General features: G+C 53.3%; 1 protein-coding gene across 9 annotated transcripts in view; it reads right to left on the bottom strand.

Moving 5' to 3' along the window:
* Nucleotides 1–16,174, bottom strand: part of si:ch211-15d5.11 (nuclear receptor coactivator 7) — a 211,452-nt gene that overhangs the window by 95,818 nt on the left and 99,460 nt on the right. The gene's annotated exons all lie outside the window — the stretch shown is intronic.

Here is a 16,174-nt window from a genome sequence, read left to right as displayed (position 1 = left end):
GTTGTTAGAAAAAGGGACCCAGAACTTAGAGGACAGGGTAGAACTAGCTACCACTATGGAGGTCTCATTCCGCAGCCTCACCTCGTTCCCTGCGGACCAAGCGACCCCATCCTGGGCCCCCGACCAGCGACTGCCCCAGGCCTGCGCCACGCGGCCACCCAGCCATCACCAGTGTGCCACTTTTGCGGGCAGCCCCAGCACCCACGGCAGTACTTCCCGGCCCATAACGCGACCTGCAGCAGCTGCGGTCGCAAGGGACACTATGCCCGGGTCTGCCTGGTGAAACAGGCCTCCTCTCCTAACTCTCCCGCAGCCCAGAGCACTCGTTTCCAGAATCCACAGGCCTGCAGGCCCCGAAATGCTGCAGCCTGTATGCCGACTCCGTCCCCACCCGACATGTGCGACTCATGGGGTGGCCATCTTGGCAATCCTCCTCCATGCGGCCGGCCATGTGCGACCCATGGGGGCGGCCATCTTGCCAATCCTCCTCCATGCGGCCGGCCATGTGCGACTCATGGGAGCGGCCATCTTGGGCTCCATCCTCTTCCAACTCAGAAATTCGACTAGAAGATTCCAAACTCAGAGGGCAGTCATCACGGGGCCACTCCAGCATAGCCGATCGAGCCGCTGACTACCTGCAACTAAGCGCGGCCAGTCGCGTCCAAAGCACCTCCAAAATTCTATGATAACCATTCAGATCAACGGCTACAGTACACTGTGCCTCTTCGACTCCAGGAGCACCGAGAGCTTCGTACACCCAGAACTGGTAAGACGCTGTTCGCTCCCTATTTTCCCTGCACGGCAAACTGATGTACCATCAATTGGACTCGAGACACGATGAAGATCCAAACTGTGGCTTTAATCAGCTAGTTGTTAGCCCGGTGGTCGACTACAGAGAAAGGCCGACCTCCGGGAACTCTGGGTACTTATACCTTGCCTCGGAGGCGGGGTCTACTTGCCTCTCGACCAATTGGTGAGCAGTCACATGACTAGTCCCAGCCAATCGGACGAGAGGCACATGACCAGCCAGAGCCAATAGGAAGCCCATGCTCTGCACCAATGGCAGTGCTTACATTCATACCACCACACAAACTATCTCCCTCGCTTCGGGCTCCCACTCTGTTCACCTCCAAGGGCGCACCGCCGCGACCCTAACGATCCAGGGCAATAGCTACTCAAACGTCCAGCTGTACATGCTCCCTGAACTCTGTGCCCCACTCCTACTAGGACTCAATTTTCAGTGCAACCTGAAAAGCCTCACACTCAGCTTCGGCGGGCCCTTGCCCCCAATCACTATTTGCAGCCTCGCCACTCTAAAAATCGACCTCCCATCTTTGCCAATCTCACGCCGGACTGCAAACCCGTAGCCACTCGCAGCAGGCGATACAGCTTGCAGGACAGGGTATTTATCAGAACTGAGGTCCATAGGCTCCTACGTGAGGGGATCATAGAGGCCAGTAACAGTCCCTGGAGAGCTCAGGTGGTGATCGCGAAGACCGAGGAAAAATTCCGAATGGTGGTGGACTATAGTCAGACCATTAATCGGTTCACACTCCTCGATGCGTATCCCCTACCCCGAATTGCAGACATGGTGAATCAGATCGCCCACTATAAAGTCTTTTCCATGGTGGATCTGAAGTCTGCATACCATCAGCTCCCAATCCGCCTGGAGGACCGCCACTTCACGGCGTTTGAGGCCGACGGCCGCCTCTTCCACTTCCTCCGGGTTCCCTTTGGCGTCACTAATTGAGTCTCGGTGTTCCAACGAGCAATGGACCGAATGGTGGACCAGTACGGTCTGCTGGCCACGTTTCTGTACCTGGATAACGTCACCATCTGTGGCCACGACCAGCAGGACCACGACGCTAACCTTGATCGATTTCTCCGGATTGCCCAGAAACTCAACCTTACCCATAACACGGAGAAATGCGTTTTCCGCACGACCAGGCTAGCCATCCTCGGCTATGTCGTGGAGAATGGAGTCCTGGGCCCCGACCCGGGCCGTATGCGCCCCCTCTTAGAACTCCCTCTTCCTCATTGTCCCAGGGCCCTCAAAAGGTGCCTGGGATTCTTCTCGTATTACGCCCAGTGGGTCCCTCAATATGCGGACAAAGCCCGCCCACTATTTAAGGCCACACTCTTCCCCCTATCGGATGAGGCTCGTCAGGCCTTCACTCGGATCAAGGAGGACATCGCCAAAGCGGCCATGCGGGCGGTGGATGAATCCGTCCCCTTCCAGGTGGAGAGCGATGCCTCAGAGGTCGCTCTCGCAGCCACACTAAATCAGGCAGGGAGACCAGTCGCCTTCTTCTCCCGAACCCTCTCCGCTTCGGAACTTCGACACTCCTCAGTCAAAAAGGAAGCACAAGCCATTGTGGAAGCGATACGTTACTGGAGGCACTACCTCGCAGGTAGGAGGTTCGCCCTCATCACCGACCAAAGATCGGTAGCCTTTATGTTCGTCAACTCCCAAAGGGGCAAAATCAAAAATGATAAGATCCTACGGTGGAGGATCAAACTCTCCACCTACAAGAACGACATTATGTACCGACCGGGGAAGCTCAACAAGCCCCCAGATGCCCTGTCCCGCGGCAAGTGCGCCAGCGCGCAAGATGACCGCCTGAAAGCTATCCATGATGACCTCTGCCACCCGGGGGTCACCCGGCTCACCCACTATGTCAAAGCCCGAAATCTTGAGGAGGTAAAGGCCATCACCAGGGACTGCCCGATCTGCGTGGAGTGCAAACCGCACTTCTATAGACCAGACAGGGCCCACCTGGTCAAGGCCTCCCGGCCCTTTGAACGCCTCGCTATCGATTTCAAAGGGCCACTCCCCTCGACCAATAGGAATGTGTACTTCCTGAACGTCATCGACGAGTTTTCTCACTTCCCCTTTGCTATCCCGTGCCCCGACATGACCTCCCACACAGTCATTAGGACCCTGCATAGTATCTTCACTATGTTCGGGTTCCCCAGCTACGTACACAGCGACAGGGGTTCGTCCTTTATGAGCGATGAGCTGCGTCAGTACCTGCTCGAAAAGGGCATTGCCTCGAGCAGGACTACCAGCTACAACCCCAGGGGGAACGGGCAGGTGGAGAGTGAGAACGTGACGATCTGGAAGACCGTGCTACTGACCCTCCAGTCCAGAAAGCTCCCGACCTCCCATTGGCAGGAAGTCCTCCCTGACGCGCTCCATGCAATTAGGTCCCTCCTATGTACGGCCACCAACCAGACCCCTCACGAGCGGCTATTCGTTTTCTCTAGGGGGACGACCACAGGGGTTTTCGCTCCCAGCATGGTTAAAGACACCGGGCGCGGTTCTCCTCCGGAAGCACGTCCGGACTCACAAGACTGATCCACTCATAGAGAGAGTGCTCCTGCTCCATTCAAACCCACACTACGCATTTATAGAGTACCCTGACGGCTGTCAGGACACTGTTTCTCTCTGGGACCTGGCACCTACAGGATTCTACTCCGACACTACCTCCACTGAGATACCTCTCGCACTATACCCCTCCCAACCCCCTGCGCCCGGCGCCCCCACGCCTGCAGTTCCGCTGCCCGTGCTCCGCGCCCCCGCGCCATTGGGTTTCCGGCGCTCCCCGTCACCAGCCGAACCAGTTGGATATGAAGCTCTGGACAAATCACCCCCGGAGTCCGCCATGGTTCCCTCGCCGACCGCCACAGCCCAGCCACCAGAAGAGGTTGCAACCCCGGTGCTTTGTCGATCCCAGAGGACAACTCGGCCTCCGGATCGACTTAACCTGTAAATTGTAACTTGTAACTGTAACCCGCAATCGGGAAAATTGTAGACACATCACCCCCGCTGGACTCAATTTTTTACAGGGGGTGAATGTGGTGAATCACAGTAGCGTAATTCACACTGTTATTACATATGATGTACTATGTCTGTGTAAGCTCGGCACACGAGCAGTTGCGCGGCTCTGCCCCTAGGGGCAGATGTACTGGGAGTGTATGGGAGTTTGTACTGGGCTCCACCCGTGCCTCCGCCCATGGCTCCTCACACCAACTGGTTGTATAAAGCTTGGCAGTCTGAGCCTGCCTACCAGTTCATCTCGTCGCAGGCAGGCTCCGTTGTGAGATTATTAAAACCACTGTTCACTTCCAACCATCAGAGAGTGGTTAGGGTGTCGAATGGACTGCCTGCTGTGATAGTGGAGTCGGACACTGGGAACTTTTAAGCGGTTATTGGATAGGCACATGGAGCACATGGAGCACACCAGAATGACGGAGTAGGATAGCTTGATCTTGGTTTCGGACAATGCTCGGCACAACATCGAGGGCCGAAAGGCCTGTTCTGTGCTGTATTTTTCTATGTTCTATGTTCTATAGTGGGGCCGGTACTGGCCAGGGTTTTTAACGAGGCAAGAGACAGAGGGCTTTTACCCCCAATGATGTCACAGGCAACTATTTTGCTTATTCTGAAACGGGGTAAAGACCTGGAGGCTTGTGGGTCTTACAGGCCGAATCTTTGATCAATATAGGCTTCCGGTGGCGGCCATGCGTGGGTAGGTCTTGTTTTCGGCAGCTCCCACCGCTAATGGACCAACGGGCCTTTTAAGGAGCTTTGATGGCACCTTTTCAACGCAAACCAGCAGGCAAACGGCGCTAGAAGGCTCCCCACAGCAGTTTATGGAGGGGACCAGGAGCAGGACAGCCAAACAAATGACCAGTGAGAAGCGCAGGAACGGGCGCGGGATCCAAAAATGGCAGCCGGCTTGGATCAGACAGCGTGGGCTCAGTGGTCGCGGGAACAGCAGGAGTTCCTCAGAAGCGGCTTTGCTGACCTGAAAACGGAGATGCTGGCCCCAATGAAGGCCTCAATGGAGAAAATGGTTGAGACCCAGAAAATGCAGGAGAAGGCGATCAAGGAGATTGAGAAAAAGGTCTCGGATAATGAAGACGAGATCCTGGGCCTGGCCATCAGGGTGGAGGCACACAAAGCCCTACACAAGAGGTGGCAGGAGAGGGTGGAAAACAGGTCCAGGAGGCAGAACCTGCACATTCTGGGCCTACCTGAGGGTGCGGAGGGGTCGGATGCGAGCGCATTCGTGACCACGTTATTGGGAACCCTGATGGGGTCAGGAGCATTTCCTCGGCCTCTTTAACTGGGTGGGGCGCACAGAGTCCTTGCAAGGAAGCCCGAAACAAATGAGCCGCCGAGGGCCATGGTGGTAAAGTTCCACCGCTTCTTGGATAAGGAACGAGTCCTGTGATGGGCTAAAACGGAGCGGAGCAGCTGGTGGGAGAACAGCATAATCCGCATATACCAGGACCTGGGAACAGAACTGGCCAAGAAGGTCGCTGGATTCAACCGTGCTAAGGCGGCCCTACACAGCAAAGGGGTGAAGTTCGGGCTGTTACATCCGGCGAGGCTGTGGGTCATGTATCAAGATCGCCACCATTACTTTGATACACCAGATGAGGCATGGAATTTCATCAAGCAAGGAAAGTTGGACTTGACCTCAAGGACAGTCACACGTTACTCTGGTGGGGATGGTAATTGCCGAGTAGCCGGAAGCAGCGACATTATGTTGTTCCCTCTTATTTTTTTTTGTTTGTTCCCTGTTTCTTCGGCCATGTTTTCAGCTTTTGTCGAGCTCGGCCGCAGGGGGAGGAGAGGGGCCCTACACGTAGGGCTGCTCTCCTGGCAGCTGGAGCCATTTCTTTTGTGGGGCCGGGTTTGCACCCGGGATTTGGTGGTGTTTGTTTCGCTGGGGGAGGGGGCGGAAAATGTTCTTTGGGGGCTGTTGAAGCAGATAAGTTGGGCTTTCCATAGGGAGGGAGGGGCCCGAAAAATGAGGCATCTGAGTAATCGGAGACAGAGGCGGGAGCGGCCGGGGTCAGCATGGGTCAGCTGACTCACTGAAGCATAATGGGGGGAGAGGCAGTGTCAAGCGGGTGCTTGACTTGGGGGTTTGGGATCACGGGGCTGCTGGGGAGGGGGAGGGGGGGATGAGATGCTGCTTGGCTGACAGTAAAGGTGCCAACATGGGGGAACAGAGGGAGAGTCGGGGAGGGGGGGGGGGGGGGCACCAATGGGAGAGCTTGAGTAAGCGGGGGACGCGGGCTCGTAGCTGGCCGAAAAAGGAAGATGGTTAATTGGCGGTGGGGGGGGAGGGGGGGGTGGGGGTGTTGTTAGCCCCCGATCCAGGCTGATCACGTGGAATGTGCGGGGCCTGAATGGGCCGGTCAAGAGGGCTCGCGTGTTCTTGCACCTAAAGGGGTTAAAGGCAGACTTAGTCATGCTGCAGGAGACACACCTAAAACTTGCGGACCAAACAAGATTGAGAAAAGGGTGGGTGGGCCAGGTGCTCCATTCGGGGCTGGTTTCAAAGACCAGAATAGTAGCAATCCTGGTCAGCAAACAGGTGACTTTTGAGGCAGGGAATATTATAGCTGACAAGGGGGGGCAGATACATAATGGTCAGCGGGAAGCTGCAGGGGACCCAGGTGGTGCTAGTGAACGTTTACGCCTCGAACTGGGACGACGTAGAATTTATGAGACGCATGCTGGGTAAAATTCCAGACCTAGACTCACACAATCTGATTATGGGCGGTAACTTTAACACAGTTATAGACCCTGTACTGGGCCGGTCAAACTCCAGGTCGGGGATGTGACCAGCGGAGGCTAAAGAACTGAGGGGATTCATGGAACAGGTGGTGGTGGGGGAGGGGGGGGGGTAGACACGTGGAGATTCGCCGACCGAGGGCGAAGGAGTTTTTTCTTTTCCCATGTCTACAAAGTCTACTCCTGTATAAATTTCTTTGTGATGAGCAGGGCGTTGATCCCTAGGGTGGAGGGGACAGAATACTCGGCCATTGCAGTCTCCGACCATGTTCCACACTTGGTGGATTTGCGTCTTGGGGAGGAGAGAGGTCAGCTCCCACTGTGGAGGCTAGATGTGGGGCTGCTGGCAGACGACGAGGTTTGTGGGCGGATAAGGAGCAACATCAAGAATTACCGGGAAATTAATGATACGGGGGAGGTAGCGGCGTCCATGGTGTAGGAGGCTCTGAAGGCAGTTATCAGAGGGGAGTTGACCTATATCAGGTCCCATGGAGAGAAGAAAGAAAGGAGGGAGGGAGAAAGGCTAGTCGGGGAGATACTCAGAGCAGACAGGAGTTACGCGGAGACCCCCAAGACGGGGCTACTGAAAGAGCGCCGGAGGCTGCAGGCGGAATTCGACCTGCTGACCAGTGGGAAGGCGGTAGCACAGCTGAGAAAGGCCAAAGGGGCTGTTTATAAATACAGGGAGAAAGCCAGTAGAATGCTGGGGCACCAACTTCGCAAGAGGGAGGCGGCCAGGGAAATTGGGGGAGTACGGGATAAGGAGGGCAACACGGTCATAGACCCAGAGGGGGTGAACAAAGTCTTTAGGATGTTTTACGGTAAATTGTATGAGTCAGAGTCCCGCCCTGGGGGGCTTGGGGGGGGGGGGGGGGGGGGATGAAGCCATTCATGGACCAACTGAGGTTTCCAAAGGTGGAGGAGGAGCTGGTGGAGGGACTAGGGGCCCTGATAAAGCTGGAGGAGATGGTAAAGGGTTTAGGGAACATGCAGTCGGGCAAAGCCCCGGGGCCGGACGGCCACCCTGTAGAATTCTACAAGAAATTTTCAGAACTGCTGTGCCCACTCCTACTAAGGACCTTTAATAAGGCCAAAGAGAGAGGGACCCTCCCCCCAACAATGTCACAGGCTTCGATTTCACTCATCCTCAAACGAGAGAAAGATCCGCTACAGTGTGGATCTTATAGACCGATATCGCTCCTGAACGTAGACGCCAAATTGCTGGCCAAGATCTTGGCTGCTAGAATTGAGGACTGTGTCACTGGGGCGATAGGGGAGGATCAGACAGGCTTCGTTAAGGGCAGGCAATTGAACTCCAATGTACGGAGGCTCCTAAACATCATCATGATGCCCTCAGAGGGAGAGGAGGCAGAAGTGGTGGCGGCGATGGGCGCGGAGAAAGCCTTTGACCGGGTGGAATGGGAGTACCTGTGCAAAGTGCTACTAAGAAGGTTCAGATTCGGTGAGGGGCTCATAGGTTGGGTCCAGCTACTCTACCAGGCCCCCGTGGCAAGTGTGTGCACGAACAAGGTGAGGTCGGAATATTTTAGGCTCCACCGGGGGACGAGGCAGGGATGCCCCCTCTCCCCGTTATTATTCGCCCTTGCAATAGAGCCGCTGGCTATAGCGCTGCGGACCTCAAAGAACTAGCGGGGGCTGGTTTATGTGGATGATCTGCTCCTGTACATCTCGGACCCACTAGAGGGGATGGGGGAGGTGATGCAGATTCTGAGGGACTTTGGCAATTTCTCGGGGTACAAACTAAAAGAGAAGAAAAGTGAGATGTTCGTGATCCATGCTAAGGGGCAGGAAAAGGGACTGGGAGAGCTTCCGCTGAAGTTGGTCGAGAAGAGCTCTTGGTACCTCAGGATACAGGTGGCTCGAAAGTGGGATGCCCTCCACAAGTTTAATCTATCTCAGAGTTCCAAAGGTGGGACATGCTCCCGCTATCTTTAGCGGGGAGGGTGCAGACTGTTAAGATGACGGTTCTCCCCAGATTCCTGTTCATCTTCCAGAGCCTTCCCATCTTCATCCCTAAGTCCTTCTTTAAGCGGGTGAACAAGATCATCTCGGGATTCGTATGGGCAAATAAGACCCTGCGAGTAAAGAGACTGTACCTAGAGCGCAGTTTAGGGGGGGGGGGTGAGCTGGCGCTGCCGATCTTTTTCAGCTACTATTGGGTGGCTAACATAGCCATGATTAGGAAATGGGTATTGGGGGGCTCGACGTGGGAGCGGTTAGAGGCCGCCTCATGCAAAGGTACCAGCCTTGGGGCACTTGTAACGGAACCTCTGCCGTTGTCGCCGGCCCGCTGCTCCTCTAGCCCGGTGGTGGTGGCGGCATTAAAGATCTGGTGTCAGTGGAGAAAGCAAGGGGGGGGGGGGGGGGGGGGGGGGGGGGGGGGGGGGGGGCTCAGTCTGGACCCCGATACGCAATAATCACAGTTTTGTCCCGGACAAGACAGACAGAGGGTTCCAAAGCTGGCATAGGGCAGGCATTAAAATGACCTGTTCATAGATGGGACCTTTCCCAGCCTAAAAGCGCTGGAGGAGAAATTTAGTTTGCCCCCTGGAAACACTTTCAGATACCTTCAGGTACGCGCCTTTCTGAAAAAACAGGTGGTATCATTTCCGCTGCTTCCCCCACGCGGGATGCAGGATAGGGTGGTCTCCAGCACCTGGGTAGGGGAGGGGAAGGTGTCGGACATCTACCAGGAACTTCAGGAGGCGGAGGAAGTCCCAGTGGAGGAGCTTCAGGGCAAATGGGAGGAGGAGCTAGACAGGGAGCTGGATGCGGGCCTGTGGGCCGATGTCCTAAATAGGGTCAATTCCTCCTCATCATGTGCCAGGCTTAGCTTAATCCAGTTTAAGGTGGTCCACCGGGCACACATAATGGCAACTAGGATGAGCAAGCTCTTTGGGGTTGAGGATAAATGTGCGAGGTGTGCGGGAAGCCCTGCAGACCATGTCCATATGTTCTGGGCATGCCTGGCTCTTAAGGGATTCTGGCAGGGCTTTGCTAAGGCAATGTCCAAGATCTTAGGCACGCGGGTGGTGCGAGTCCAGAGATAACGATCTTTGGTGTGTCAGATGATCCGGGAGTTCAGGAAGCGAAAGAGGCCGACGTATTGGCCTTTGCCTCCTTGGTAGCCCGGAGACGGATCTTGTTAATGTGGAGGGACTTGAAGCCCCCGAGTGTAGAGATCTGGGTTAGGGACATGGCTGGGTTTCTCAGACTCGAGAAAATAAAGTTTGCCTTGAGAGGGTCCGTGGTGGGGTTCTCTCGGAGGTGGCAGCCGTTCCTCGACTTTCTAGGGGAGCAATAAAGATCAGCAGCAGCAGCATCCCGGCTGGGGTGGGGGGGGGGGGGGGGGGGGGGGGGGGAAATCGCTACGTTGTATTGTTCTTTTCTTTGTATGTATGGGTAACATTTATTTTGTTCTGTTAATTGTTGCTTACGGTTATGCAAAAAAATTATGTTTTTGACAAAAATTTGAATAAAAATAATTTAAAAAACAAAAATCTTTGATCAACGTAGACGCTAAGTTATTGGCAAGATCTTGGCGACTAGAATTGAGGACTGTGTACCGGACATAATTGCGGAGGACCAAACCGGGTTCATAAAGGGTAGGCAACTGGTGGCCAATCTAAGAAGGCTGCTTAATGTGATAATGATGCCCCAAGAGAGCAGCGAGGCAGAGATAGTGGTAGCTATGGATGCAGAAAAGGCTTTTGACTGGGTCGATTAGGATTATCTGTGGGAGGTGCTGGGACGGTTTGGGTTCAGGGAAGGTTTCATTGACTGGGTTAGGCTGTTATATCAGGCCCCAGCGGCTAGTGTAAGGACGAATAGGACGACATCAGATTACTTCAGACTGCACCACGGGACAAGACAGGGCTTCCCTCTCTCCCCACTGCTGTTCGTGTTGGCCATAAAGCCCCTGACAATTGCTCTGAGGGCTTCAAGGGACTGGAAAGGGCTGGTCCGGGGGGGGGAGAGTGGAACATAAAGCCTCGTTAAACGCGGATGATCTGCTGTTATACGTATCGGACCATGGTGGGGATGGACGGTATCATGGAAACCCTGAGGGATTTGGGCTGGTTTTCAGGATATAAATTGAACATGGCTAAGAACGAGTTGTTCGTAATTCAGGCGAGGGGGAAGGAGAGTAGGCTGAAGGGGTTGCCATTCAGGCTGGTAGGAGAAAGCTTCAGATACTTTGGGATACAGGTGGCACGGGACTGGGGCAAGTTGCATAAGCTCAACCTGTCCCGACTGGTGGAACAAGTGAGGGAGGAAGTTTGAGTTGGGATGCGCTCCCGCTGTCACAAGTGGGGAGGGTGCAGACTGTTAAGATGACGATTCTCCCGAGATTCTTCTTCATATTTCAGTGTCTCCCCATTTTCATCCCGAAGTCCTTCTTTAAGAGGCTGAATAAAATTATCCTGGGATTTGTCTGGGCGGGGAAGTCCCCGCGGGTAAGGAAGGTGATGCTCGAAAGGAAGAGAGGGGAAGGGGGGCTGGCGTTGCCGAACTTCAGCAACTATTACTGGGCGGCCAACATAGCGATGATAAGGAAGTGGATGTTGGGTACGGGGTCGGTTTGGGAGCGGATGGAGGTTGCTTCGTGCAGGGGCACCAGTTTGGCAGCCCTGGTTACGGCGCCTCTGCCGGCACGGTACTCCACCAGCCCTATAGGTTCCTCGGACCTGGGGCCAGTGGAGGAGGCATGTAGGAGGGGTGATCCCCTTCTCCTCCCATTTCCGAAAATTTCCATCCCACCTCCCTGGCTCAAATCTGTGGTTGCCCCGAATTCACATTTGCCTTGACCCTGCCCCAACCCGAAGTGCTGGCGAAACTGCCTCCAAATTCTCAATGATGCTACTACTACCGGGCTCCCGGAGTATTTCCCCGGAGTCATCAGGAGTGGCGCTGTTGCTAGCACCTTCATCCCAACCCCCTACACAAACTCTCCTCCATTCTGACCCACTGGGAATCAACCCATCTGATCCAGCTCCACACATTCTCCTTTTTAAAAATAAATTTAGAGTACCCAATAATTTTCTTCTCCAATTAAGGGGCAATTTAGCATGGCCAATCCACCTAACCTGCATATTTTTGGGTTTTGGGGGTGAAACCCACGCAGACATGGGCAGAATGTGCAAACTCCACATGGACAATGACCCAGGGCCGGGATTCGAACCCAGGTCCTCAGTGCCGCAGTCCCAGTGCTAACCACTGCACCACATGCTGCCCCTCCGCACCCTCTCCACGTTCGCCGCCCAGTAATAATACATCAGGTTCGGAAGACCCAAACCCCCTGCCTGCCTTCCTCTCTGTAGCAGCACCTTCCTCACCCTGGCCACCTTCCCTCCCCATATGAACGAGGTAATCATTCCTTCAATCTCTGTAAAAAAATGCCTTTGGCTGGAAAATCGGCAGGCATTGGAAAATAAACAAAAATCGTGGCAACACGTTCATTTTAATCACCTGTACCCGATGTACCAGTGACAGAGGGAGATCATCCCACCTTGCCAGATCAGCTTTCATCCTCCCCACCAAACTAGAAATGTTGTACCAACAGAACCCCCTCAATCCTGAGCAACCTACACCCCCAGATATCTAAAGTGAGTCCCTTCCCTATGAAATGGTAGTCTTCCCACCCCTGCCCCCACCCGAGATTCCACAAAATACTCACTCTTGTCCAGATTTAATTTATACTCGGAGAAAGACCCAAACATCCAAAACAGCTCCAATATTCCCCCTATTGACACACTCGGTTCCGACACGTATAACAGCAAATCATCCGCATATAAGGACCCCTATGCTCTACGCACCCCCCCCTCACTATCCCTTTCCATACCCCCGAACTTCTTATGCGATGGCCGACGGGTGCAAACAACAGGGGGGACATAGGACATCCCTGCCTAGACCCACGGTGGAGAGAAAAGTTATTTGTGCGGACACTTGCCCTCGGCTCCTCATACAGTAGCTTTATCCAGTCCACAAATCATGGTCCAATCCCAAACCGCTCCGAACTGCCATCAAGTAATCCCATTCTACCCGGTCAAATGCTTTCTCGGTGTCCAATGCCACAACCATGATGTACCGTCAATTACCATGAGACGAAAATGGTGAAACAATCGAGGCTTTATTGCACAAGATGTTGTGCATCCTGCAGCTGGAACCAGAATGGAAGCAGCGCAGGAGAGCGTACACTTTTATACACTGCCTGCTGGGAGGAGCCAGCAGGCTGGGATTTACTGTGGTACCTGTAATACATGGGCAGTACAGTAATACATGCAATGTGTTACTAGTGGTGTTTACCACAAACCACCTCTGTTTTCTTCTTCTCTGCCAGTACCATAACCACGTTCAATACCCTCCTAATGTTCAAAAAGAGCTGCCTCCCTCTCACAAACCCCGTCTGATCTTCACCTATCACCTTCGGGAGGCACTCGTTCAGCCTACCTGAGAGTACCTTAGTCAATACCTTTGCATTCATGTTTAAAAGTGATATGGGCCTATACAACCCACACTCCGTCGGATCCTTATCTCTCTTAAGTAACAGGGAAATCGATGCCTGCCCCAAGTTTTGTGGTAATACCCCTTTCCATTTCGCCGCCTCAAACATCCCCATCATCAGCAGTGCCAATTTCTAGATGGGCTGGGGTACCCAAGGTTAGGAGAGGGGGTGTTGTTGAAAACTCACCACTGTTCTTAGAAATCCCCCTATACCAAAAAGGCTGACATTCTAAATGGTGAACAGGGATACGTTATGGACCGCTGAGAAAAACAAGTACTCCTGCTCCCTCGTGTGCAAAAATCTCCAAGGGTCCACCCCCCCCCATTTCCACTATTAGCCCAGCCAAAGCCTTCACCCCACCTGACAGGACCAGCGAGCACGGCCATGACCTGTCCAAGCTTAGCTCCTGTACCAAATTCCAGTCCCCCTCCCACTATCAGTTCGCGTGAGTCCAAGTCGGGGATTGCCCAACACACCTTCTTCACGAATCCTACATCGTCTCAATTGGGACCGTACACACATACTAGCCGCCACTGACGTCCCCTCCAGCGTCCCTGTCACAATCACGTATCTACCCCCCGATCGGCCACCACCTTCTCCATCTGGAAACGTACTCTTTTGCTGATCATTACCGCTACCCCTCGAGCCCTTCCGTCAAATCCAGAGTGAAACACCAGACTAACCCAGCCCTTTTTAAGTCTCACCTGGTCCTTCACCCTCAAATGAGTTTCCTGCAGCATTGCTACATCGGCTTTCAAACTTTTAAGATGCACAAGCACCCTTGACCTCTTGACTGGACCTCCTAACCCCCTCACGCTCCATGTGACTATCCTAACTGGGGGTCTCTCACCCCCCGTCTTCATATCCACCATCATTATACCACCGGGCCCTGCCCCAAGAGCCTGACCCACACCTATCCATTGTTAACATTGAACCCCCTACCCCCTCCCAGAATCCCCCCGCTGTACTTCCTCATGGAAATCCTCACCCAGTATCGATGCCCCCCCCCCCCCCATTGCTCACTTCTTAGGCCCAGCGAAATCTGCTAACCAGGCTCTAATGCCCGCAGCCCTCCTCCCACCTCATCACCATTTACGAGCTGACTTTAGTTAGCTCGTGTGGGTGTCCCCCCAAGGCATGGTCGCTGTGTTGCGACACGGCCTCCTCCACTTCCTTCCTCTTCTCAACCTTCTCTCTCACCTTGGCCGATGTCTTTGCCACAGCTACCCTCACCGGGTCAATTCCTCCTCCACCAACGATTTCAGTGCGACCGCCATCTCCTTCCTCAACACATCCATGTGCAAACTTCTTCTCCAGCTCTACAGCCATCACCTTAGTCATCGTTTCCACCGTAAGCAGTGCGGCCTCACCATGCGGTCCAGCCCCCACCATCTTGCCAGCCGTTTTGCTGGCACTCTCACTCGACGGCGAACCCTCGTTTCCTCCCTTCTTCACAACTGCTCTTCACAGTCCTACTGCATCCTTTAGCGACTTATTATCTTTCTTCCTTCAATCCACAAAAAATTACCCTCGGGACCGGACTTCAAATCTCTTAAAAATACATCTCAAGCGGGAGCCACCCAACGTGCGACTTCCCCTCTACATGCCGCCACCGGAGGTCTGCTTGTCAGGGTCTTTAACGTGAATTCTGGCCTTAGGAAATCAGACGCTAGTGGGGCTGTGAATTGCATGAAATTCGCGTGGGCAGAGTGGTGAACGACTTGCCTCTCCTGAATTTTGTTCAAACAGCGCTCTCGGCAGGAACGTGAATTTCCCGTGATTTAGTTCCGGCGGGAACATTTAAGTCTCCCAAATGGAAAATCCAGCCCCATACATTTGAGGATTCCAGTTTGCTGACACATCTTTGGCAAATTTAAGTTTTTAAGGTTTTTTTTGTATTAAGCAAAGGCAGCTGACAGAAAAAGCAGATTACCTTGATATTAGCTCCAGTTAAAACCTATCTGTTCAACACTACTTTTCATTGCTCCTGAAAGGTGCAACTATCTCACTCCTACTGGTAACTGATAAAAGTGTAAATAGCTAGAAATGTAAAGAGAAGCAAGGACATGAGGCCTTCTTGCCTTCACTAAAGCATTTTAACTCAATTTTTAAAAGTCTGTTTTTAAATGAAGTGTAACCGTACATATTTTACACACCAAATGTATGTAATCTATAACTTGTGAGGTCAGTACATAATTTCCCTGGCGTATGTATGAGGAAACAATGTACACACTGGTTTAAGCAACAATAGTGCTTTCCACCTTAGTAACCAGGCTTGGAAGACTCAATGAGAAGTTAGAATCGTAGAACTTAGAGTGCAGAAGGAGGCCATTCAGCCCATCGGACCCGGGATCAATTCCGACCTCGGCTCACTGGCTGTGTGGAGTTTGCATTTTCTCCCCATGTCTGTGTGGGTTTCCCCCCACAATCCAAAGTTGTGCAGGTTAGGTAGATTGGCCGTGCTAAGTTGCCCTTAGTTTCCAAAAGCTTTGTTGAGGTTACAGGGATAGGGTGGGGGTGTGGGCCCAGGTAGGGTGCTCTTTCAGAGGGTTGGTGCAGACTTGCAGATTCAGTTGTGTCTTGGGGACACACATCACTTGCAATTTTCCAACAAGCTGTGTTGACTTGGACATATATGGCTGTTCGTTCATTGTCATTGAGCCAAATCCAAATTTTTTTTTTTTAAATTTAGAGTACCCAATTATTATTATTTTTTTTCCAATTAAGGGGCAATTTAGTGTGGCCAATCCACCTAATCTGCACATCTTTGGGTTGTGGGGGTGAAACCCACGCAGACATGGGGAGAATGTGCAAATTCCACACGGACAGTGACCCAGGGCCAGGATTCGAACCCGGATCCTCAGCGCCGCTGTTCCAGTGCTATCCACTGCGCCACATGCCACCCAGCCAAATCTGAAATTGACCCACCTAACAACATCATCACAACCATGGGTACTCTCCAGGTGTTCTGGTTTCCCTCCCACAGTCCAAAGATGTGCAGGTTAGGTGATAGGTCATGTAAATTGTCCTTTAGTGCTCAGAGAGGTGCAGGT

The sequence above is a fragment of the Scyliorhinus canicula genome, chromosome 1 (assembly GCF_902713615.1).
Source record: "Scyliorhinus canicula chromosome 1, sScyCan1.1, whole genome shotgun sequence".
Taxonomy (NCBI): domain Eukaryota; kingdom Metazoa; phylum Chordata; class Chondrichthyes; order Carcharhiniformes; family Scyliorhinidae; genus Scyliorhinus; species Scyliorhinus canicula.
The sequence above is the reverse complement of the archived record's forward strand: the minus strand, read 5'-3'. Positions and strand labels throughout refer to the sequence as shown.